The 26982-nt window shown below is 39.4% G+C and overlaps 1 pseudogene; it reads right to left on the bottom strand.

Moving 5' to 3' along the window:
- Positions 1-22323: 22323 nt before the first annotated feature.
- On the bottom strand, positions 22324-24546 carry LOC143891322 (protein DETOXIFICATION 48 pseudogene; annotated as a pseudogene).
- Between the last annotated feature and the right edge of the window lie 2436 nt (positions 24547-26982).

Genomic DNA, 26982 nt, shown 5'->3' with positions numbered 1-26982 from the left:
CCACGTCATAGAGACGATAATGATCGTACGGTCGTTATCTCTTAACCTTCAATAGAGCAGCGGTTTTTGTCCGTCCGATTAAACCGAGGGGACACAGGGTAATAACTTCAAAAACTGACAAAAAAGGGAAGGAAAAGATCCCGAAGATTCCCAACATATATCCATACAAACATACACATACATGATGATGTCTATCCTATGGCATGCATTGTATGCCATACATTTGGATAATGCGGTTTGAATCAGATTGAGGTGAAATGACTACAGTACCCCTCGTAGCCTGTATTGTGCACTGATATTTGTAATACAAATGTTTTGATAATAGCACCGACTAATCTTTCTTTTATTGTTTAAACAGCTGTCAAAGGTTTTATTACAGTTCCCTAAAATTTCTCAGAAGCAATTAAAACACGAAAGATGAGTTGTGTTTGTGCAATTATTAAAACATGGTAGTGCCAATATCATTAGCCAGAAGTAAATGAGTCCCACCTTTTCCAATGATCCAAACCGGTCATATGTGTTAGAATATATGAGAGCTCGCCGTCAGATTAAGCTGAGATTCGCCATTGGATCATCTTGGAGGAAGATTAGGCAAGTTGGTTCAATGAGGTAGCCTAGATTGATTAAGCAACCAAGATAAATTACAAAGAGCCTAGTGAGTGTTTCTATACTGTTCTCAAAGGATAAACATCGAAAGATTGTATTGACTGTGCAAAGAGATAAAGAAAGAAACATCCAAATCTAACCTAAATATCACATCTAGCTCAGTTGCCTGATCAATCTAGATTACCTCATTTAACCAACTTGTCTAATTTTCCGTCAAGAAGATCCAATGGTGAGATCTCATATATTCTAATACATATATAATGCCCCAATCAATTTCCTTTGATGTGTGGAAATTTTTTTTTATGAATGGAGACTATTGATTGTCACGACCCAATCCCAATGTGAATATTGTCCGGTTTTAGGCCCCAACCCGCCCCGGTTTTGTTCTCAAGCAACTAAAGCTGGCAAAATCAATTGAACCGAACTGAAACCGAACCGAACATTCGGTTTGGTTAAACCAAACCGATTCAAATTTCGGTTCGGTAGAACCAAGCCGATGATTGGTTCGGTTTGGACAATGATAAATGTGCTCCTTTTCATAGGAACATGATAAATATGCCCCTTTTCATCGGTTCGGTTCGGTTCGGTTCGGAGTGTTTCGGTTTCGATTTTCGTTCGGTTTGGAGGTAAGCATGTTCGGTTCGGTTTCAGTTTGGGGGTCAAATCGAACCGAAACCGAACCGTTGCCACACGCCATGCCCGACCCACTCTGCATGGATTCTAAAAAAGCGTCTACACAGTTAAGGAGAAGTCCACATATATAGCCCAGGAACTTTCCCTTATTTTCCGAGTTGGGATCGTACAATCCACCCCCTTGGGGCAGCATCCTCACTGGTACAACGTAATATCCACATCTCGTCCTTTATAGATAATCAATCTAGGTTAGCTCATTTCTAAAATTTCTAAAACTTCCTGCTATTTTTCCACAGGAAGATAACTTGAACCAACCTATTCAATTTTTATTTATAGGAACTTTCAATTTAAAGAAGCCTATAATGAACAACTTTGGGGATGTCATTTTGGCATTCCGAAACAATAATAAGCCACCACAATAGTAAGCCACCTTCTTCATGAAGTTTTTCTAAAGGATTCATTTAGCTGACCCCAACTAGTTTGAGACAAAGGCTTTGTTGAGTTGAGTTGAGTTAAGAATAATCCACCACAAAAGGTCACGAGTTCGAACCCGGGACCATAACATTCTTTATTTATCCATTTAAAATAATAATAATAAGCAACCAATAATATTGTGAGATTTAGATTTGGTCGATTGATCCTTAGCCATTAATTTAAACCTTGAGTAGCCAGGGAATCTTTAGTTTGAGTTTTTTTTTTAATCAAAAGATTGATTGACATCTTAGGATCATGTGAGCCTGATTCCATCGGAGGCACCTCAGAAACAATCCTCACTTAGTCACCACATGTTCTTCCAAAGATTCATTCTAGAAATTAAAAAAACTGTCCTCACCTGGACACCATTAACTGGTTCGCCGGTACAATAAGACGAGCACGTGTTGCATTTCACTCAATGTGAAGTCACATTGACACCATGCTTTTGGTCTCTTTTATATTTATATTTACCAACTGGCTCTGTTTTTCTTGTCGCCAAACAAAATTATGCCCATTTTGTACTTAAAAATGGGCCATTTTCCACTTCAAATGGGTGTAAAATTTGTTTTGCGCCCATTTAATGCACAAAAATAAAATAAAATTTGAGCCTTTCAAGAAAATTTCATCCTGTTATCAAGAAAGGCTTTCAAATGAGAGGTTATTTACTAATATTGATCACTCATTAGCAACACAAAAAAAGAAGAAGCAACATAGCTGTGGTCAAAACAAGGATTGGAAAATGTTTTGTTAAAGTTATCTTGGGAAAAGAAAAACTCTTCTTTAAAAAATTTGCTTTTTGCCTTTTGCTTTTTGCTTTTGCTTTTGGAAAGAGTGTAGAAGTGCATTGAAAAGATAGTCCCACATTGATTTGGAGAATAGTTGGAGAAAGGTATATATTACTTTACTCATTCATTTCTCTTGTTTAGCTGCACAATGGGTCTTACCTTTAATTTTGGTTGAATCGCGGGACGTTGCACCGTCTGCACACGTGCGACATGGGCCGTATGGTGCTAGTGGGGCTTTTTTAGGCGCACACCGCATCGTAGGGAGCGATTAGAACCATTAATTTTTTCATATTTGATCCGAGCCGTTGGATCTAGACCTAGTTGGATCGGTCAAGTGGATAGGCCGAGTGGTTCAGTCGGGTTGGGCCTTTGGTTCGCACCCAACGGTTGGCCCAACAGGCCTAGAGCACTCCAACAGCTAGTGCCCGGTCGGGTGAGATCTGGGTTGAACCGCAGGACGTTGCACCGTCCGCACATGCGCGGCGTGGGCTGTAGGGTGCTAGTGGCACTTTTTTAGGCTCACGACGCATCTTAGCGAGGAGCGATTTGAACCATTAATTTGTTCAGATTTGATCCGAGCCGTTGGATCTAGACCTAGTTGGATCGGTCAAGTGGATAGACCGAGTGGTTCGGTCAGGTTGGGCCTTTGGTTCGGGCCCAACAATTGGCCCAGCGGGCCTAGAGCACTCCAACAGCTAGTGCCCGGTCGGGTGAGATCTAGGTCGTTGGATCGATTAGTTGCGATCTGGATCATGAGGAGTCACTTCCCAATGGTCAAGAGGTGATCAGATATGATCCGAACTGTAGATTGGCGATCAGTCGTGATCTAACGGTTATGGGGAAGGATGGGGTTTTAAATATCCCAATAGTCACTCCAGGATTGATCTGGATCGTTGAATCGTGAATAGGTGCGATCTAACGATCATAATTCAGACCGAACTGGAAAGACATTGTGCAGGGGTGCTTTTCACAATGAAAAGACACCAGAGGCTCTATGAAAATGGTAGAACCTAGCCATTTCAAGAAAGAAACAAATCTATCCATTTATGGTGCAATTCTTGAAAGTTCTAGTGCATTTTTTACACTCTTTTTTATCTCACCAAAGTCGTTTTACTTACAGCTTTCATTGTTATATTTCTAATTACTGTTATACTGCAGAAAACAGTAATTAGACTGATTCTCTAGGGCTTGTTATTCTCTACGGGCATTTCGGATTTAACTCCGCTTGTGCATAGAGTCGTCGGATATTAGTAGGAATTTCTTACTAGCTTCATTGTATCTTGGAGGCAATTCGCGGCAAGGTTTTAAATTTCGACCAAAATCCAAAATTTCGGACCTCGGTCAATGGCGAAATCGAAATTGGGTAACCTCAAAACGTAACTTTATTTCGACGAAATTTCGCCCCGAAATTTCGGTGTCGATAAAATATTGCTTTTTTTATTTCATCAAATTTCAAAGGAAATTTCAAAATTTCGGCTAAAATTTCGGTTTCGGGAGGAGCGAAACGCATTCCGAAACCGAAATTTAAAACCTAAGTTCGCGGATCCCCTTTGCACACTTCTCTGGTGGGGGCGAAATCTGTCTCAAGGAAAGCGATTCCGCGCTTTGAAGCAAACCAGTTTCTATTCTTTAATCTCCAACAGATACAATTTTTCACTAACATGCTTATGTGCGTATTTGTTGTGCATATGTAGATCTCGCGTTTGCAACTAGCATTCCTCCGAAGCATTAATACTTTGTAGTTGCACATCCTAAGCACCTGTTCGTTTAAGATTATGACAACCGATTGTGAGCCAAACCAATTATTGGACTTAAAATTATGTTGTGAGTGACAACCGATTTGTGAGTCCACATAGAAGGGGTAGATTGGTCATTAGGCGTGACATCATATTGTCTGCCAATGTATGATGTATGTCATGTCATGACCATAACCTGGTTAATTTAAAAAAACAACTTTAAACTACATCACAGTGCTAGAATTTCAAATGTCTCAGTCTCAGTTTTAATTAAAAGTAGTAAACAAGGTTTTTCTGTCTCATTTTTTAATCCCCTCAATTTTCGGATGCCTTGCCCATTAAGTATCCAGCGAGTCAAACCTTCTTACCAAGAAGGGCGGGCGAGGCGATGATTTACGTTTTAACAGTGGGGCGCATTATCCTACAGTGGGGTGAAAAAATCATTAACCTACCAAGAATTATCTAAAGAGGTGAGCAGTGCCACGTCTGCCGCACATTGCAGGTCATCCGTTTACCACGTGGACTGACAGCTATCACACAAGCCTATTATACGCGGCCTTAGTAGAAGAAACATTGTCTACAGCTGACACGTGTAGAACTATGAATCTGGCACGTGTGAACACGTTAAGATAAGTCAACTTCGTGGGGACCCTTTTTAGAAGTATATTAAGATGGACAGTGCCTACTATCCACAAATATTTGATATGTTGCCGTGTCATCGTTACAGGGGGGAATTTGAAATTGAGGAAAATGATTCATATAAGCTTGAGGGCCCAAACACACGTGGGCCCATATTGTTAGGATGATCCAAAGCATTTATTTAAAAGGCCCTTACATAGATAGGGTGTGTACAAAAATCAGCTCCATAGGATCATCCTAACCCGTCCAAAAGCAGAGGGTCTGCCCATTTTTTTGCCCTCAGCTTTTGAAGGGGTTAGGATGATCCAATGGAGCTGATTTTTTGTACACACTCTATCTATGATGGGGCCTTGCAAATGAATGGTTCTGATCACTACAAAAAATGGGGGACCCATGTGTTTGGGCCCTTAAGCTCACAATCATTTTCATCTTTGAAATTCTAAAAAAAATACTGAGATAGTTATTTTATCAAAATTTTCCAAATAACATTTGCTTAGTGGAATCAAACAAAGGCAATAAGTTCTAGGGGTGATGTGGGATGAGATTGCAAATCTTATATTTTAAAGGTGAATGTTATTCGCACTCCCTGTTTTAATAGTGATGAAATTATTAAATGATTCAAAGCCATTAATATGTCAAAGCTATCTTGATGAATCCTGGCCGTTGCTTTTTTTTGTTTTCTCAACACCCGTTCAGTGGCCGCAAATTGGATGGTTAGAATCGTCCAAGGAGGGTGGATTTTGCTTCATGGCCATCTGGTTAGGATCATTGAGGAAGAACCCATCCATGAAGAGAAGATAGTAAAGAGTGGCATTATCAAAACAAGGGATGGCAAATATCATATCTTTTTTAGAGTGGAGCTAGGAATCGAATCGACAAATGATAATTAAAATTTGAATGGTGCATATCTTTCACTTATCTATAAGAATTTTTATTCAAATTTTATGTTTGTGTGTCTACAAGAATCTGATTCTTCTACAAGAGTGGAATCCACGGCTTAATTATCACTGTCTTCTCTGTAAGGTTGCACTAGATGCTCATTAGGAGCCTTTGATATGTTCTATACTTCTAATTTAGAGGCGAGTGGGTCCAGGTTTGACTATGAGGGGATAACTCATTTGCGAGATTGAGGAATGCAAGTATCTAGAGCTTAGAGATTTGTCGGAGGATGGTTTTTCATCATGCATGACGGAAGGTTCCAAGGACAATTGACTGGATTTGTGATGGCTTAGCAATAACACAAGTGCACTAATTTTCTTAGGCCCTGTTGGTTTTCGAATTTGAATCCAAAACTGATTATTGGACTTAGAATTATAACCATGTTATTTATGGTCCCCAAGTTCCTATCAGTGGAAGTGATGCAAGTTGTTGATTTGGCTTTAAATTCAATAAAGAGGGCTGCTACTTGTTCCTTTGCTTTCTTTCTCCTGTACTCTTATCTCCCATAATCTCCCTGATGATGGCCACTTCATTTTAATGAAGTCACATCATTTCAGAAAAAAGAAAGAAAGAAAGAAGGCAGCTAGCAAAAAAAAAAGAGGGACCCCTCTTACTTTCTGTGACACGCCCACAAAAAAACAAGGAAGAGAGCACCAATCCCCATCAATGAAAAATCAGAGATTTTCTATTGATCTTGATGACTACAAATTCACAATTAGGCCTTCATGAAGTTTTATATAAAACCCTGGAAGGATAAACGTAGAAAGAAGAATAAGATAAAAAGGGTAAGAGATAATTGCTAATGTAATCGAGTTACCTGATCAAGCATAATTCCTAAGCTAATAACCAGCAATCCAATGGTCATATCTTTCGATATCTGATCTTATTCTCTAACGAGCCCACCTCAAACGCTTGTGACGATGATCATGTGTGTTGATGATGATAACTAACGCATCTTGCCAAAATTCAGGTGCTGATGAGGACTGATGTTGATTGCCGAAGAATATGTGACTTGCATGATGAGCTGCCGATTACACTGATGAACCTCAAGAGAAGACTTCCTTAATGGGCTGGATTTGAGTCAAGACTTGATGGGAGTCTTGATGGGCAAGTTATGAATACCGACCCTCATAAAAATTGATTAATATGGGCTAGTGCCTCAAAAGGCAAATCATCATGGATCGGTTTTAGGCACCGATCCCCATGGAAGAAGGAAGACTTTTTTAAGGCATACACTTCAAAATAAATGAAGCACCTCAACTGAGCAGAGTTGTTATTTGAGAGGCCAATCCCCATGGAAGAAGGGAGACTTTTTTAGGCATACACTTCAAAATAAATGAAGCACTTCAACTGAGAAGAGTTGTTATTTAAGACAAGCACCTCTAACGAGGTACCTCAATCAAAATATAAAAATGAAAGAAACAAGGAGAAAGTGAAGAACATATAAAGTTGTGAGAAGCGGCAATTAGCGACTATGAATGTGATGGCAAATATCAGTAAACAACGACTTAATAGATTTGAAAAGATGCAAGGAAATTTTTTTGGGTAGGAGTGGAAATATTAATTACTAGGGGTGTGCTGTTTTGCTTAAGACGGAAGTGATGAGTGTGAGAGATAAAAGCAAGGTGTGTGATTTTAATCAAATCAACCACTTCAATATTGAAACATTGGTTTGCGGCCAGGGAAGCAATCATAGACCTAGGGTTTGAGAAGTAAAAGCGACAGACAGGGTAATTATTTATTTATCTTGATGATTACAATTAGGCCTCGATGAGTGTTTATATAAAGCACTCAAAGGGATAAATATAGAATGATTAAGATACGAAAGGAAATAGATAGGAGTAGAATATTCTAATCTAACATAATTGCAAATCAAATCCAATTACCAAATCAAGTACCATTCCTAATCTAATAACAAACCATCCAATGAGTCGATCTTGTGATATCTGATCTTATTCAAAATCACAGTGAAAATGACAAAATCATTGGTCATTTTCACTTTCGTCTTTATTTTCCGGATGAACTTCGTTTTGAAAGTGTTTTCCTTCAGTAAATATACTCGTTTGAGAACTAGCTAAGGTCTAAGAAAACACTTCCAAAACATGATCCCGTTTAGAAAATAAAGACGAAAGTGAAATTGACCCACGATTTCGTCATTTCCAGTAGATTTTTTGCATTTCGTGGGGTTTCCAACTCACTTTCTTGTAGGGCATGTATATTGTGGATCCCATCATTTTACACCTGACATGAAAATCTTCTCCATAGGATGAATTAATCGAAAAGTAAAGCAATAAAACAATCCACAATTTGAACCCCAAGATTTTATGTGGTTCGACCCAGCCTACATCCACGGGCAAGAGACACGAACTTCCACTATGAGAAAAACAATACACAAGAATTATAATAGATTAAACCCAAAAAACCCCAAATATTGCAACCCGTTCCTTGCTTCTCAACCCAAGACCGTGCCCAAGAGTAATTCAAGAGAAAACCCCAAGAGAAACGCAAGAGAAGAAAACCCACAAGAAGAACCCAAAAAAAACTCTCTTTCTCTATTTCTCTCCCTTGCACGTTCTCACACCCCACATAAAGAGAAAAAAGCTCTCTTATTCCCTGGATTTTCTAAAACCTAAAAAGTTAGTTTCTATTTTTTCCTTCTTGCCTTCCCACCCAAGCAACCTAGTGGTGGGGAAAAATGCAACTTTCCCGACAATCAGGATGTCCATGTTAAACCTCAAGAGACTGGAAGATTAAGATCACCTGAGGAGAAGATTTTATGGCTACGATCTATCTACGCCGGGTCCAACAATGAATGGGGTAGATCACCCAAAAACATGGGCCCTAGTGTATTATTTTTTGCTACAAGTGCATGCAACTTTGTCCACCATATAAAATCTCATAACGTGAGTACCTTTTCACATGTTCGGCAACCATGAGAAAAAACTGTTTTTCCAAAGGGCTGCAAACCCTGTTTTAGGCAAAAACTTTTGGATTGAAAAAAATGCATTACCAACATAAGAAAGATTCCCTGTCAAAACATGGGGTAAAATTTGTTGAATAAATTGAGGGTACTGTTGTTGATAGAAAACAGAAACTTGTTGCTTCAAGGCGTGATATCACTTTCCTTAAGACAAGATTCACCCCCACTAGTAGTGTGCAAAGGGGATCCGCGAATTGCCTCCAAGATACAATGAAGCATAGTAGGGAAGCCCTACTAATGTTTGATGACGCGTAGCACTAGCGGAATCAAACCTGAAATGCCCTTCCGAAATTTTAAGCCTTAGAGAAATTTATAGATAATGTTTCTGCAGAAAAACAGTATCTAGAACAGTAAACAAAAGAAAAACAGTATGTAGAAATACTTGGGGATTTTGTAGGAGTGTAGAAGAGAGTGTAAAGTCTGTCAGAATTTCCAATTCGTTTTTCTATATGAAATGACCGAATTCTGCACATTTTGTAGACCACCTGGTATCTTTTCAGTGTGAAAAACACCTCTACAGGGTACCTTTCCAGAATGTTTGAAATCTGACCGTTAGATCGCACCCATTGATATTGAACGGTCCTGATCGATCCTAGATGTGACTGTTGGTTTGAGTAAAACCTCTTTCCAACCCAGTCATCGTTAGATCAACCATCTATGGTGTGGATCGCACCCCCTTGGCACTTGACCGTTGGGGGAAGGGACACAACCCATTTGATCACACCCTTTGACCGTTGGAGTTATGGGCCCGTTGGGCCAACCATTAGGCCCGAACCGAAGCCCAACCCAACCGGTCGGCTTGATGGGCCTACGAACCATTTGACCCACCCATCCAACTGGTCCACCTTCATCTTGATCCAACGGTGCAAAGTGCGCCTAAAAAAGCGCCACTATGCGCCCTGTAGCCCATTGCCCACGCCGTGCGCGCGTGTGCGAACGGTGCGTTGCACCGTCCCGTGGGTCCAACCATGGGTTCAACCCAATGTGCAATCAAACAAGTAATAGAAAAGTGTAGTGCTTTATAAGCCCTTCTCTTTCTTTTCTCTCATCCGGTACGGGACTATCTTTTCAACTACACTTCTACATCATTTTGTAAAAGCAAATCTTTCCAAGAAAACATTTTCTTTTTCCCAAACGCTTTTTATAAAACATTTTCCAAAACACTAATACATGATTTTGAAAATCCAAAATCACTAACAATCCCCCACCATTTTCAAAATCAAAGAAAATTTTCTCATCAGGCTTCGAAATCTTATGCATAAATGAAGGTATCTCTCGATTTGAACCTTCACTTAGTGAGGACACATCAAAGTTAACCAGAATTGCATAGTAGACGTATCTTTGAACTAGCTATTCTATTTGGTTAACCGGATACGTCTCACACATAAGATTTCACCTCTTTGGGCAATTTCTAAAACCGACACATGTACTGGCCTTGTGTCTATATCTTGGTTTCATGAGCGCTCTAGAGACTAGCTAGGTCTCATAGGAAGCGGCACCACTCCCACACTCACATAGGTAGGCTTATCAAAAGTGCCCCTGTAACTAAAACACTCCAACACTATGTTATAAGCCTATTAAGAGTTTAAATACTCAGCCTTCTCCTTTTAAACATTACAGGTACCAAGCACTTTACCTTGGGATGGCAAATAATACAGATTATAGTGCTTGCAATTACTTCATATGATGTATTTGGACTCATTGAACTCAAGACTTGATGTTTATTCAAGTGCTGAGTTGAGGTTCAATCATTGGTGACTATTGGTTAATGGCTTTAACCCCATCCCTAATGATGTTTTTGTAGACACCCCATTTTGACCGGACCCGAGTTCGCGTTACTTGGGCGAAGCCTCGTCAAATAAGTGAGCTGGTGCCCCAAATTTAACCCCAGCATAGCTTAAGGTCCCCGGTAGATCCTCATAAAATTTCGTTGAAATCCGAGCGCATTTGCTCAGTGAACAAGTCAAGAGAGTGAGCGCAGTGCGGACCCAAAAGGAGGGTGATTCATCTGAAAGGGGGGTTGTTCGCGGGAGAAAGGAGGTAAATATGTCATTGTATATACCCAGGCACTAATAAGACAAATTGACGGGCGCGCCAATCAAATTTTGTTCGCCCATCAATATGATAGTGCCAATATCGCAACTATTTTTAAAGTCTACAAATCGATGAAGAGAAAATAAAAAGGGACTGTTCATTTCTCGTAGAGAAACAGAGAGAGAGAGAGAGCAAGAGCAGAGAAGCTTGAGTTTTTCTTCCACCGATCATTTTTCTCCGACCGTTCGCCGGAAATCCTACCCCCGATCCTAAGCAGAGAGAAAGGAGAGAGAGGAGAGAAAGGAGAAAACCTAGATCTAGCTTCGGCAAGCCTCCGGCTGAGCTCTGATCTTCTTCATAGCAGGTTTTTCCCTTTTATATTCACAAGATCTGCTCATTCTACCTTGTTCTTCTTCATCTTCTCCAATAATCCGTGCCAGAATCCGGCAATTAGCCCTTGTCTCCGATCAATCCCTTTTCTCTTCTTTTCTTCGTTCACTTCATCTCGATCTTAGATTTCTATTTCCAACTTCTCTCAAACCTTAACTCATTTTCTTTCGATCGGAAATTTTTTTTTCTCCGGCAAGGTTCCAGTGAAGATCTGGCCGAAAATTTCACTTGATATCCTCTGTGATTATTGATTAGCTTTAGTTTCTCTCATCATTTTTCTCAGATTTTCACATTGGGAGACCCTAGCAGAGAGGAAAGAAAGATCAATCCTTAAATTTCATTTTTCTTCTTTTTCTCCGGCCGCATCTCCGACCAGTTGTTTGGCTAGATCTTGATCTTCACCGTCCAATTCAAGATCAGAGATCTAGCTATTCTAAATCCTCAAATCTCAGATCTATACCCTTTTCATGTTTAAAACCCTAGATCCATTTTCCCTAACCTTGAAACCCTAATTTAGGTTTCTAACCTTTAGATCTAGCTGTGAAAACCTTGAATCTAGCCTTTTCCGATCGAAGTCATTGCAGATCCAATGACTCTCTACCATTTGGTTCAATTTTCGAAAAAATTCTGAAGGAGTGTTCATCATCTGTAAAAAGAATTGAGGAAATTCATAGGTAGCTCGGATATTGATCTACATCAGGTACTTTAATTTTTATTTTATTTTATTTTATTTATCTACTTGTATATCTGTTAAATTATGAATGTGTTTTTCTTAGATTAAAAGTCCTACATAAGCTCATTTGAGGGATTTCTCTCGTTACGAAATAAGTAAATGTATAAATTATGTTTGTATGCAACAAGAATTCTTCTTAAGTCTATATAAAATCAAATATAAAGTAAGGTTTGGATTTACTGTTGTTCTCAAAAGCTTAAATTACTTATGATTAACTTTGGATCAAGACTTGTCTCTTCGTTTTGAGTAATTTTTCATTATCATTTCAAGATATTGATAAAGCATTCTGTCCATTATGATTTGTTTTCTGTTCATGATTTCGAGGTGTGCTTGAATGAGAGTAATGAGACTTGATTATTTTTTAGACGTGGACTAACGGAGTTTTTGTGTTTAAATGCCGTAATGATGCATAAGTTTTCCCCTATAAGTTCATTCAGTTTTGGCAATATCTTGAAATAATTACTTAATTGAGTCAAGCAGATGATTCTTTCTTTTTGGAATTGATATATTCAGTCCTTGCTTTGTCTAAATTTTTGCGAGCCTTGATATGAGGATTTTAAAAGATATGGGTTGCTTCCTTTTCTGATGGTATAACTGATATGACTATGGTGGCTGTTTGGATATGAGGATTAAGTCCTCAATTGGCTTTAACATGGGAAGCTTCCACTTGCCTTTGATGTGTGTACTCTCATTTAGCTTTAACATGTGCATCCCTCCTCATTTTGATATTGGCAATTATTAGCTTTGAAAAGATCAGATAATTTTCCTCCATATTTTTCGATTTAGATAAGTAACTCCATAGAAATGGTGCTATTCTTTGCCAATAATTTCCCTTATGATTTTCAGTAGGTTGCATGATAAATTTTTGAGTCCGTAACAGGCTTCGCATTGAGAATTAATGATTCGGTTTAGAAAATTTCATCATAACCACCTATTGATTGCCTTATGACATGATTTTCATTGTGTGATACTGAGTATTTTGACTTATCACATGATGAGGATATGTTATCCTGAGTTTACAAATGAGGTTTCTACGAGCTACTTGGTTTAGATTGATACAGATTAGTTGCTTCTAAGCATGCAAATGAAGGACTAATGTATAATTTTGCTTTGGAAGTATGATTTGATCTTTAATTTAGATCTTATTCAGTTTGGAGTGATTCTATATGGTGAATGCTTGAGAATTATCAGGTTGTTGCGCTTTAAATGCCTTGATTCATTTATATCTTTATTTTGTTCATACAGTGATTATGAAGAGTTTTGACGTTAGAACAAATCATACCTAAGTCAAAGCCCTGAGTTTATATGGTAGTGTAAATATAATTCTTAGCTTAGCATTGCCTCTTCCTCTCAGTGAGCTATTTGATATATTTTTTTGGAGCAGGCCCATGAACATTAAAAGATAAGATGTTTGGGTAGAAATGTCATGTTGTGTTAATATTGAAACTGAATTTAGTTAATTGTTATTCTCCATAAAAGTTAAATACTTGATGACAAGGATGGTGATACAACATATGTTTGGGTCTCAACCTATGTCTCTTTTGAGCATCGGTGGAGATTCCGAGCATTATCATATTTGAAATCTTATCCAATTCATTTGTATCAGAGTCACATTCTTGTATGCCTTGTTATTCTTGACTTAGTTTGGTAAGTGCTTACTTATTTCTTGGATTCGTTTCTAAGAGTGGATGATAATACTATTATGTTCTGTTAATTGCATATAACCAGTTTGCCTGCTATGTAAGAATGGGCTTTTCAAAGATGAGCTACTGTTATGACATAATTCTGGATGTTTGTTATTATTGATGAAGAGCTAATCTCCTGTTCTAACTTCCTTTTAGCATTTGTGGCTCATAATTTAGCTTCCACTCTTGATTCTTAGAGCTTTTTCTTATTTGTGTTTTTTTTTTAAAGCTTGGGAACGCCATTAGAGTTTGATCCTTGTTATTTCCTGAAATATGTCATTTCAGGGGCAATGATGGCGATAGTCGGAACCTCCCCTTTAGAGAGACAATTTGTGTCTCTATAGAGCAAGTCCAGCCTCCGGGGACTTGCTTAGTCCAAGTAGTGTTCCCCTCTCTTTGTATAGTATACTTTACTAGTATTTTAGACACCAGTAGAAATTGGACCCCTGCTAGGAGATATACTTTGTCTCGTTAGGCATTGCTTCTCTGGAGGCATGCCTCATTTAAAGCCTATCCTCAGGGAGGTTGCCTTGATTTTGACAGATAGTGTACCCATAGAAGGCATGCCTTGCCTCATTTATAGAGCCCCTATTAGGAGACAAGCCTTGTCTCATTTAGAGGATTTTCATTTTTAGAAAGCTTACCCAGCCTTATATTAGAGCAGCTCCTTTTAGAGAATCTTGACTCATTCTTCCTTTAAGTTGTAGTATTAGAGAGCCTTTGGCTCACTTATCTTCGTTAGTGATTTTTATTAGAGAGTCATTGGCTCGCTCGTCCTTTGGATGGCATTGTTAGAGAGTCGTTGACTCCCTAGTCCTTTGATAGTGGTATTAGAGAGTCTTTGACTCATTTCTCCCATTTCTTTAGTTGTTTTTAGGAGTTTCTCTTTTAGAGTTGTTGTCATTTCTTCTTTGTTAGAGACTAGCACAGTTTCATTAGAGCTTTTTTATTTGTGATCTTAGATCGTTCCCTCGTCTTTGGCGTTAGTTTGCCTTGTTTAGGGGTTTCCCCTATTTGCCCTAGGGTTTGGCCCTAGGGTTTTGCTTTGTATATTCCCTTAGGTCTTTGACCAAAAGGGTGAAAACTCTTTAAAAACTTCAAAAACATTTGAAAAGCTTTAAAACCCAAAGACATTGAATGCATTTAAAACTCAAAAACAATTAGAAATTTAAAATTCAAAAAAAAATATTAGAAATTTGAAAACATCAAAAACATTTTGAAAAACCTTAAAAAAAAGCCTAAAGTGTTGAGTGTTTTAGAAGTAGTAATTAGGAGAGTTCGTTTCGAACTACGTTGGCGTGATCCTCTTCTGAGGTACGTAGTGCAGCTTGGGATTTATATCCCAAGTCCAGCCAAACTTTTATAAATAGCATTTTTTTTAAATCTTTTGAATAAGCAACCTTTAAAACCTTGTTTTCAAAAGATCTTCCTCTACAGTTAGGAGTTTCTCCTAGATAGAGAGTTTCAGAGTTAGAAGTTTCTTTTGATAGATTGTTTGTTTGTTTGTTTGTTTGTTTGTTGTGTGCTTGTTTTAGAGTTAGGGGTCTGTCCTAGAGTTATAGGAGCGCCTCCGTCCGGTCAGTCGGCGATCCACATCGCCGAGTGATGACTAGAGTAGGATACGCTAGTCCACCTTTTGTTTTCCTTAGGAAATACAGCCTAGTTACACATAGGTTGTAGGAACCACCTGCATTAGCTTAGGGCTAATCTGCATTTAGTTAGGGCATATAGGGTGTCCTAAAATTCACAATTCACTGGAATTTAAATAATCGTACAAGAAACTTTAATAACTGGTCCGGTCTTTTAGATCGAGTCTAGGATAGAGGTCTAGGTGTCTTACGCATCATAGCTTAGAATATGTGCGAAGAACTACGTAGCCTTGATTCTCGTGGAGGCGGGGATACGTAGGCTTCTTTGGATGAATACCAGACCATCCGAAGACTCGGGCTAATCATTTAGAGTCTTAGGATTTGTTGTGTTGTTATTGTATGTTTTGATGTATTTTCTTATTCTCTTGTACTGATCCTATACCTTTAGCTATAGCTTGCATGTGTTTGCACATCAGAACTTAGACACCCATTAGGCATGTCACTCATAACTTAGCTATGCTTAGGTGACACATCTTTCATTTTATTTTATGACTGCTTATTACTTTATCCTCAGGAAATGCATGCTTAGGTAGATGACTCCTGAGGATTGTTCCCATTTCATATAATTTTTACCCAAACTTCTTTGGAGTTAATAATAAATGGCATAAGAGACCAAGTGCTTGCACTCGGACGAATTGGGGGTGCTCTCAGACCTTCTCCATTCGTAACCAGGCACGAACCCATATATATTTCTGGTTATCCATTGCACAGATGATTTGATTTTAGGGTTCCATGGCATATCCATGGATGGCGACTTTGAGTTTATTTTAGGTATGTCTCGGTTTCGAGCCTTGGCTCCGGATCAAGACATATCTTTTTCTTTTTATATCGCCACTCGTGCTATGCTATGAGGGTGGCATCTGTTTCGAGAGTTCATTGGCAGAGCTCTCCATTCACGTGGATGATCCAGAGGGTGTGTAGGGACTCATTCCCTCTCGCCGTCCTCGGATCGGGGTCCACAGTTTTACACACCAAATCTCTTGTAAGAGCTTTAGTGAATGGATCAGCCAAGTTTTGGCTCGATCTCACAAAATCAATAGTTATTACTCCATTAGTAAGTAACTCTCTTATAGTACTATGTCTAAGTCCTATATGTCTGGACTTACCATTATAAACATGATTATATGTAACGCCCCGGATTTTTGGAAATACCAACTCGGTGTGTAGAAGAATATTACATCATCTTTCTAAAAAAAAAAAAACTTTCATTATTCCCAAGATCTCAAATACAACAACTACGTTTAGAGGGTTTACAGAAATTAGGTATAACTTATTACATCTTAATTCAAGACATAGTTGATACATATTTAAAACATAGTTGTCCTTTAGAACAGTTCTGGATTCAACTCTAGCATTCCTCATCTTTCATCTATACTTCACCTGGGGGTTGGAACAATAAAACAAGGAAAAAGGGGTGAGCTCAAATAGCCCGGTAGGGTATAAACAACAAGTGATGTAGAATTGTCAAGCTCATAAGAACATGATATTTTGCAGATAGGACATCTCACATTATAAACATGGAAAGAAAGAATAAGCACAACATACTTTCCAAACGTATAGAGAAAACTTACAGAACTTGATATCAAGAATTATATATATAGAATTATATATATAGACTTCATTAAGCATAGATGCTTTCATTCATAGCCATATCTCGGCCCATTCATAGCCATACCTCGGCTCATAATCCTCTAGATTTACACTCTCTAGAGTCGTCTTTACCCACGTGCACATGGAGGACTATAACGCCTCCACCCGTCATCATATCATAACTCAGTCCATATCCAGAATTAGGGTATCATAAGATAAACCCTAAACATAAACATATCTCACGGAAACCAGTTTTGAGGATACAAAATAGAATTATAGCTTTATCAGTAAAATCATTTATCTGAAAAGAATGGGGTCTGAAAGAAAGGATCCCCCTTGGATTCTCATCAGTTGTGGATCTTAGAAGGATAGAAACTCTTATAGCAATTGCGTATAAAGAGAATCAAAGAATATGAAATATTCACATCCAGTATATCAAAAGAGAATCAATGGAGAAAACTCTTATATATAGCAAAAGAGAATCAATAGAAGAAAATCCTTACTTATAGCTAAAGAGAATTAATGGAAGAAAACCCTTACATATAGCAAAAGAGAATCAATGGAAGAAAATCCTTACATATAGCAAAAGAGAATCAATGGAAGAAAACCCTTACATATAGCAAAAGAGAATCAATGGAAGAAAACCCTTACATATAGCAAAAGAGAATCAATGGAAGAAAACCCTTACAACCCTTACATATAGCTTTCTGATCACAGGTTTGTTTGAGCTTACACCTTGGAGTGGAATATATTCTAATTTTATCAAATTCATGTTTTAAGGCAGTGTCCTTTCTGTCCAGGTAATGTCCATCTATGTCCAAAATAATGTTCCCTGTGTTCAGTGTTCTTTCTATTAAAATTTTAAAATCATGGGGCCCACCATGCACTATTCATATGGACCCCACATGTTACTATTCATGTGGACCCCACATGTTATTTATTCATGTGGACCCCACATGTTACTATTCATGTGGACCCCACATGTTACTATGCTCAGCAGTTCACCATTCTTTGATTTAGTTTATTTCTTGCCTACTATGCTCAGCAGTTCGCCTTTCTTTGATTAAAGTTTACTTTACGGTTACTATGCTAGCATTTCACCGTTCAAATAAGATGGGCTACTATGCTCAGCAGTTCGCCTTTCTTTGATTAAAGTTTACTTTACGGTTACTATGCTAGCATTTCACCGTTCAAATAAGATGGGCTACTATGCTCAGCAGTTCGCCTTTCTTTGATTAAAGTTTACTTTACGGTTACTATGCTAGCATTTCACCGTTCAAATAAGATGGTAAAACTTGCATAATCTATAGCGAGTTATCGCCTCTTATGCATGCTTTATCCTAATATTTACATAGGTGGTAGAACCAACCATATTACCCATAATAAATACTTTAACTATCTATATGAAAGACTTACCTTGGTAGTGATGAAGTGGATTTCCTTTTTCTTCTCCTCTCTCTCTTTTTCCCTCTCTCTCTTACTCTTTCTTCTCTGAATTTTTTTAGCTCTACTAGGGTTTGTCGAAATAACAAAACGAGAGCCTCTATTTATAGATACTTCATTCTTAAATTCACAACTACTCTCTTAAATGCTTTTACAAAAATATAGGAATAGTAAAGGTATAAATAAATGAATAGTAAAGGCTGCTTGAATAGTAACAGGATGATTAATATTATTTAATTATTATTTTCGTCGGTGAAGCGCAACTGCTCATTAATGATAGTGGTTGTGGAGTGACCCGCTTAACCAATGAGTTAATGAAAGTGGTTGCGGTGAGTCCTTCTGGTAGTGGTTCCCACTAGTGGTGGGTCCCGCTGGCGTTGGGTCCCGCTATTTGTGGGTCCTGCTTGTTGTGGGTCCCACTGGTGGTAGGACCCGCTGATGTGGGACCCGTTTGTATGGGGCCCACTGATGTGGGACCCGCTTGTGTGGGCCCGCTGATGTGGGACCCACTGTTGGTGGAACCCGCTTGTGAATAGTACTCGGTGGGTCCTACTGTGAATAGTAATTTTGAATAGTTTATCTCAATAGTGAACTTGCATAGTATTTCTGCATAGTAATCTTACGTAGTATTTCTGCATAGTAATCTTGCATAGTGACTATTGTGAATAGTAATTATGAATAGTGACTATTGGTAATTTTTAATATGTGTAAGTATCTACTTATTTTTAGTTGACATCTGGGATGGTGGTTTAGTGGTAGGAAGCCGTTCAATCATCGCTCAGCGTTGGGTTCGAATCGCGTACGCCCCATTATGCCAGATGTCCTCATGCCCGATTAACTCGGGGGGAAAATGAGTAATGGCCGATGATTACCCACCTATGAGGCCATTTTTATTTATTTGTATATATATATATATATATATATTTTACCGGTTATTACATTATATGCCCTTGATAGTGTGGCCTGACTATCACAATGGACATAAATCGATGGCATTGGTTTAGACCATAACGGAATTTTCAATAACAAATTCTGTTATTGTATATACATTTATCTGACTCATGTATCTTATAACCATTTGACACTAAGACTTTATCAAATCTTGTCTTAAGATTGTTGGAAAATATGTTGAGGGTACTGTTGATGATAGAAAACAGAAACTTGTTGCTTCAAGGCGTGATATCACTTTCCTTAAGACAAGATTCGCCCCCACTAGTAATGTGCAAAGGGATCCGCGAATTGCCTCCAAGATACAATGAGGCCTAGTAGGGAAGCCCTACTAATGTTTGATGACGCGTAGCACTAGCGGAATCAAACCCGAAATGCCCTTCCGAAATTTCAAGCCTTAGAGAAATCCCTAGATTCTGATTCTGCAGAAAAACAGTATCTAGAACAGTAAACAAAAGAAAAACAGTATGTAGAAATACTTGGGGATTTTTGTAGGAGTGTAGAAGAGAGTGTAAAGTCTGTCAGAATTGCCAATTCGTTTTCTATTTGAAATGACTGAATTCTGCACATTTTGTAGACCACCTGGTGTCTTTTCAGTGTGAAAAACAGCTCTACGGGGCACCTTTCTAGAATGTTTGAAATCTGACCGTTAGATCGCATCCATTGATATTGAACGGTCCTGATCGATCCTAGATGTGACTGTTGGTTTGAGTAAAACCTCTATCAAACCCAGTCATCGTTAGATCAACCATCTATGGTGTGGATCGCACCCCCTTGGCACATGACCGTTGGGGGAAGGGACACAACCCATTTGATCACACCCTTTGACCGTTGGAGTTATGGGCCCGTTGGGCCAACCATTAGGCCCGAACCGAAGCCCAACCCAACCAGTCGGCTTGATGGGCCTACGAACCATTTGACCCACCCATCCAACTGGTCCACCTTCATCTTGATCCAACGGTGCAAAGTGCGCCTAAAAAAGCGCCACTATGCGCCCTATAGCCCATTGCCCACGCCGCGCGCGTGCGCGTGTGCGAACGGTGCGTTGCACCGTCCCGCGGGTCCAACCCAATGTGCAATCAAACAAGTAATAGAAAAGTGTAGTGCTTTATAAGCCCTTCTCTTTCTTTTCTTTCATCCGGTACGGGACTATCTTTTCAACTACACTTCTACATCATTTTGTAAAAGCAAATCTTTCCAAGAAAACATTTTCTTTTTCCCAAACGCTTTTTATAAAATATTTTCCAAAACACTAATACATGATTTTGAAAATCCAAAATCACTAACAAAATTGTGGGCCCCAACTCATGCATGGGTTTGAGTTGAGTTGGTGGGAACCACCCTATCAAAACATATCTCTAACCATTAAAGGTAAATTGGTGGCAATTTTCGTCAAATTTACATACAAGGAAATTTTGGTCACAAATTGATGGCATTATCCCATTTTGAAAATTCACTCAAACGTGATGACTATATTTGCAAAGGGAAATAATTTCTGCGCTCCAATGTTTTGATAAACATGTACTCCATTTTTTGTCGTGTAGTATTAAAAGGATTGTCAAAGGAATATTACGGTTCTGTTAGGTACCTTACCGATACGCCAAGAGCTCCAGAGCTGATGGAACGCGTTAGGCAAGACCTTTTAAACCTGTCTCATACTAGGTTGGGTCTCACCCAGTCCCATACCTAGGCGGGCCTCCACTTAGGACCGTAACATACCACCACGCTTCAGCACCCGCCGTCCTCAGCGGCCCACTCTGTGACACCCACTCTGTGACGGCTTTCACTCTGGCCTTTTTTCCAGGTAGCCATTTTCACAGGTCGCCCATTCTGTGACTCGAACACGGGACATGGTGGCTGCTCGAATACCAAATGTTAGGTACCTTACAGATACGCAAAAAGCTCCAGAGCTGATGGAACGCGTTAAGCAAGGCCCTTTAAACCTGTCTCATATGAGGCTAGGTCTCACCCAGTCCCATACCTAGGCGGGCCCCCACTTAGGACAGTAATAAGTTCTCAAACAGCTCTTAAAGCCCTTTAAATACTATACAACAAACAAGTGGAGCACATGTTTATCAAAACATTGGAGCGCTCCCATTTGCAAATTGTCAAATTAGAAGACTGTTTTTTTTTTTGGCAACTAAAGCATCGTAGGTGTCTACTTTTATAAAAAAAACCCCTTTTTGGCAAACGAAATCCGTTTTGATGTCAGGCCTCTTAGTGCATTAATATGTGGAGTCAATCGTTGATTTTGTTGAGTCTTCGTGGACTTGACAAGTATATCCTGAAATTATCTCGTTTGTCCACCATTTTCATCTCCGTCAGTTTTATTCAAAAACAAAGGTGTACATGAACGAAGGATAATAAGCCTGTCAAAGGATAAAACAAGGGAAATTATATATCCGCCCCTTTTGATAATGAGGAACACCCCCTGTCAGTGTTTGAGGGCAATCAGGGCATTGAATTCTTCTGACATAAGTGCAACAGCCCTTCTTTAGTCATTGATATACTGACAGGGGGTGTTCCTGGTGATCAAAAGGGGCGGATATATCACTTCCCTAAAACAAACCTCAGTTTGCTATCATTACAATGAACTGCCTCAAAGGGGCTCACCAGATAAACATTCTAATCTCTGCCTAAGACGAGGATTTCATAATTCTTGGTCTTATCATTAATGGTAAAATTCAATCTGAGGTGACCCACATTGTGATGGTGTTATCCCGATCTGAAATCACATGTGTTGGATAAAAGTGACTTTCTTGTAAGCATTTTCCCAAGAAACATATCCAATTCTTCTTTCATTTCATTAATTTATTTTCCCCCCTATCTGCTCCATTACAATTGAGTGACATCTTTGTCACCACACAAGGCCAGAAGGAAAAAGAAAAAGAAAACGAAGAAAAAGAAACATCCTTATCTTAATCACAAATCATCCAAAATTCGACAATTACCGTTACAAATCATTCTCATCATGGCTTACAAATCATCATGCCTCTCTTAAGCATTTTTATTTTCCTTTTTTTTGGAATCGTTGTCTCGTTTTCTATTAATCTCGCTGTTTAATCGAAGGGCCCACCATTTCCACTCTCCTCCAACAACCCCTTTTCCATGTCACTATGTCCTCCTCCCACCACGCTCCCCACCCCGGTAATCTCCTCAGCCTTCTTAACCTGCGCACCCCAATCAGTCCTAACCAACACCACCCCCAAAACCACAGCGCATGTTAACTGAGCCGCGAGCAACCCCAACCACAACCCTACAAACCCAAGCCCCACGCAAAATCCTAGCAACAATGCCACAGGAAGCCCCACCCCATAAAACGCTCCGAGGTTAACATGCGCCCCAAGCTCGGTGCGCGCACACCCCCTCAAAGCCCCACACATAACCGTTTGTGGGCAGTTCCCCAACTCACATAACCCCACAATAGGAAGTGCCATGGCCACTAACTTCAACACCCCGGGCCCGCCGGTAAACATATGCCCCCACCACGCCCTGGTCCACAAAGACCACCCCATCGCCATCAATCCCGTCAGGGCCCCACATCCAGTCCCTACGGCAGCAGCCCTCCTCGCACCACGTGGATTCTCCGCCCCAAGTTCGTTGGCCACCCTCGTGGACACACCATAACTCAAAGATGAGGGGAACACGTAGACCAGAGAAGTCGTTTGAATCAAAATCCCAATGGCAGAGACTGTTTCCTTGGGATTTTCCATAAGCCCGCATACAATTACCATAAATTCGTACCACCACCATTCCAAACATACTGAAATACAGCTTGGAATGGCTAATGAAAGGTATGATCTCAATTCTTTGGTGCATTCTAAGGACACTCTCGTCCATGTTTTCCTATACACCCCACTAAACCTAACGTAACATGTCAATAGTATTAGTAGTATGAAGTTGGATAGAACATTTGCCATGGCCACGCCTCTTATGCCTGTTCTTAGAGTGGTTACTAAGTAATAATTAAGGGGTATATGGATTAAAGAAGCTACGATCGAGCAAATTGCTGCTGGACGATTGATGCCCTGAGTTCGAAGATAGATTCGAAGAGGGTGGAGGAGGGATTGGAGGATTAAGTCCGGGAGAGTGTATAAAAGGTACGTTTGGGCCACTCGAGTGATGGTCTCATCTTGGCCAAGATAGAGGAGAATTTGATCTACATTGAGCCAGACAATGGAGATTGGTATACAAGTGAAGAGAAGAATTAGGACCGTTCGATGGAGTGTCACGCTTAGTAGAGTCCATTTTTGTGCACCATAAGCTTGTCCACAAATGGGTTCCATGCCCATGGCTAGGCCGAAGATGACGGAATAGCCAGTAATGTTGGCGAAGCCGATGGAGAGAGAACCTGCTGCGAGTTCTACCTGGCCAAGATGGCCTAAGAAGAGCATCGATACAAGGTTGCGAATGTAGACGAGGAGCCCTGTGATTGTTGCTGGTACCGAAATTCTCGCGAGGGCCTTGATCTCTTCTGTGATCTGAGCAGATGAAATTATCAATTATTCAGTTTTTGTAGCCCAAAGAAAAATATATAAACTTAAGGTACAAATGATATTTCTAACCATTTTCCCGGCATTTTTTCCACCCTTTCGTATGTTGAAATAGAGTCATTTTCAGGAAAGGGAAACACAAAGAGGGTGGAAACACCATTTCCTTAAATGTAAACCTACAAGGGATTGGAAAAGGGAAGAAAATGGAGCAAATATATCAAAAGAGGCCCCTAAGCAATATAAGTGTGTGAAGTGGCCTATGTGAGTTTAGTCTAGGTCCCACATATGTGTTCTTTGTAACCTAGCTCTTTGAGTATGTTATCCTCTATAACCACTTGTTTAATGTTCTTAAAACGATTCATAAATAGTTGTTAATGGTGTTGAAGTTGCCAAATTATTAGAAGCCGGTATCAATATATGCCTGGTTGCTCCACATATAGTTTCTCGAACTGCATTTTCTAAACGACCCAGAGAGATGACTTAGAACAAGTAGTTCATTATCTAAAGGACCTTTCCATTATTACATATGAGAGTTATCAGTATTTATCAAATTTGTTCCTACGTTGCCGATATAACAATAATTTAATTAGTGACAATCACCTCATAGCGCAAGGGTGAGGCTTCTTTCTCCAATTGCGGCAGTGAAGGATTCTCTAGTGCTCCAACTAAGACATGCTTGTCATGATCGCAAATTGGGTTACACAAGGTCGTTGCGGTAGTGTCACAGGGACTCACCCCTGTTACGGAGATTGGGTCGTTTTCTGGCAACAAAGCAGAGCACAGGCACATTGGTGCAATTGTGGATAGAGAAGTAGTGACAAGGAGTGGTAGCTTTTTTTTCACAATGGTGTAATCTTGGATAGAGAAGTAGTAGGATATAGGAGGAGGGTTTGTAAGACATGGTTTGTAAGATTATATAGGCAGTAGAGGGGCGGAGGGGGAGCTTAGTAAGCTTAGTCGGGTGTATGATGCTAAGTGAATGGAGGGCTTAAAAACAAGACACGACGGAGAGCTGGAGGGAGCCTAAGTATTCATCGATCTCTCTCTATAGACGTGGGATTGTTAGTATTAATCACACTGTAGACGAGAGAGAGAGAGAGAGGACACCAAAAAGGTTAAAAGAGAGTTAGCTTTAGAGATAAGTACAAGGGGTCGGTAGAAAAGTTAGGGTTTCATACGAGAGATTATCTGCTAGGAGGGTTCAAGACAAAAGTCAGAGATGTATTATTAGCCTGCAAAATCTTGGACCTTGGAAAAGGGTGCGAATTTTTCGAAGAGACAGAGTAAGAGATGATCATTGGATGCACAAAGTAGTGTCTAAAATATAAAAATATCGTATCGGTTACCTTCATGGTGTAACTGTGCGGTAACGTATCGGCCAATGAAGCAGGTCGTATTTGGATGTATACCATGTATGGAAGTTATCAATTAGAAGGTTTTTCATGTATTGGGAATCATACACGTGAAAGATGTACCGCACGATATTATTTATTGAATAGATTATCGTAGACTTATCGGTATCGGCCGATACATTAATGGCAAGAGGTGTCCATATCCAAGTTTGAACGAGGACGGTCGCCACGAACAAAGATGGATAGAAAAGCTTCATGTTTTTTTTTTTACTGGGCGTCTTTTCCAAATTGAAGATTACAAGTTCTTGAAACAATCGCCATCTTCATTCCTTGAAAGAGCCTTCACTTAAATCGCCTAGTCCTGTTGGAAAGAACACAAAAATAAAATAAAATAAAAGAGGTTATGGTCGGTTTGATATTTTCAAACAGATGACCTGGCACGATCTAAACCATTCATTTGGAGGGGTCCATCTTGGATACCATGCCCTGAAATTCTATTTGACTGAAAATTCCTATAGGACTTGAAAAGTGATGGTTTAAGAGGCAAGCATGTGCACAGCCTAGTCAGCTTTTTGGCTTTTTCTGTTTTTTTCTCTGGTCGTATCTCTCCTTCAATCTCTCTTAATCCCTACAACCCTGAGATTGCATCTGTATCTCCCATCTCCTAATGCTTTAAATCATGGGATTTTAAATTGTATAACTATTAATTTAGAGAAATGATATCTGCGCCGAGGTGTTTTGATAAACCTGCGCTCCAGTTGTTTGTCGTGTAGTATTTAAAGGGCTTTAAGAGCTTTTTGAGAACCGTAATATCCTTTGAGATCCTTTTAAATACTACACGACAGATAAGTGGAGCTCATGTTTATCAAAACACTTAGGCGCAGATATCATTTACCGTAATTTATAGAGCTTTTACAACAAAAAAGTAAAGGAATATGATATCCCCCCCCCACCACACACACACAAATAAACCGATAAAATCCCCCCTTGAACGGTATCTGTGAGAATGGTTCACTGCTTGAGGATAAATTCACCCGCTTTAATGTTTTTCTTTGCCTTTAAAACTAAACGAAAAACGTTAAAGGGGGGATGTTATCCGTCAGAGAGGGGGTGGGGAGAATATCATTGCCCAAAAGTAAAATACGATCACATTCCCATCGAATTGCATCCTATTAGGCCACACAACCCTGTCTCTTTAGGTCTATTTAGTTGCACAATATCCTGGGTTTACTGGGTGTTTTTTATTGGTTTTGGGTTTGACACATCATCAAAGTGTAGTGTTTGGTTGCATGTAATTTTCAAACCGCCAGGAGACTATTTGGGTTGCCTCCTTGTCTATACCCGTGACATACTAACAAACTATTAGCGACATCTAAGGTAGGTTTTTTTGCTGGTAGGGTCTTGAGATTTATGCATTCAATGCTCTCTCTCTCTCTCCCCCTATTGGTAATGACACCCCCACCAATACCCTACGAGGTTGACAGCCAAACACTTACTTTTACTCTACGAGGTAAATACAAGGAGATTACTTGGCTTGTCTCCTCCCTATTTACTAATGGAGTTGAATGGGAATATGTAGTTACCTTGTAAATTAGTGGTATAACTAGTCACTAATTAAGGAGGAGACAAACATTTGATTTACCTAGAATTTACCTCGTAGAATAGTGATAAGTAGTATTTGGTTGCCAACCTCGTAGAGTAGTGAGGGTGTCATTACCAACATAGAAAGAGAATAGAAAGAAAGGGGGAAAGAGAGAAGGCATCATTCTCCAAGCAAAATTCCACCTTTTTTTGAGAAATTTCTCATGGAAGGTACAAGGAGGGGGGCATGGATATCACGTCATCAGACATGCAATAATTACCTATGATACTT

This window comes from Tasmannia lanceolata, unplaced genomic scaffold, assembly GCF_043159265.1.
Source record: "Tasmannia lanceolata isolate RefF3 unplaced genomic scaffold, GAP_Taslan_0.1 ptg000013l, whole genome shotgun sequence".
Classification (NCBI taxonomy): Eukaryota; Viridiplantae; Streptophyta; class Magnoliopsida; order Canellales; family Winteraceae; genus Tasmannia; species Tasmannia lanceolata.
The sequence above is the reverse complement of the archived record's forward strand: the minus strand, read 5'-3'. Positions and strand labels throughout refer to the sequence as shown.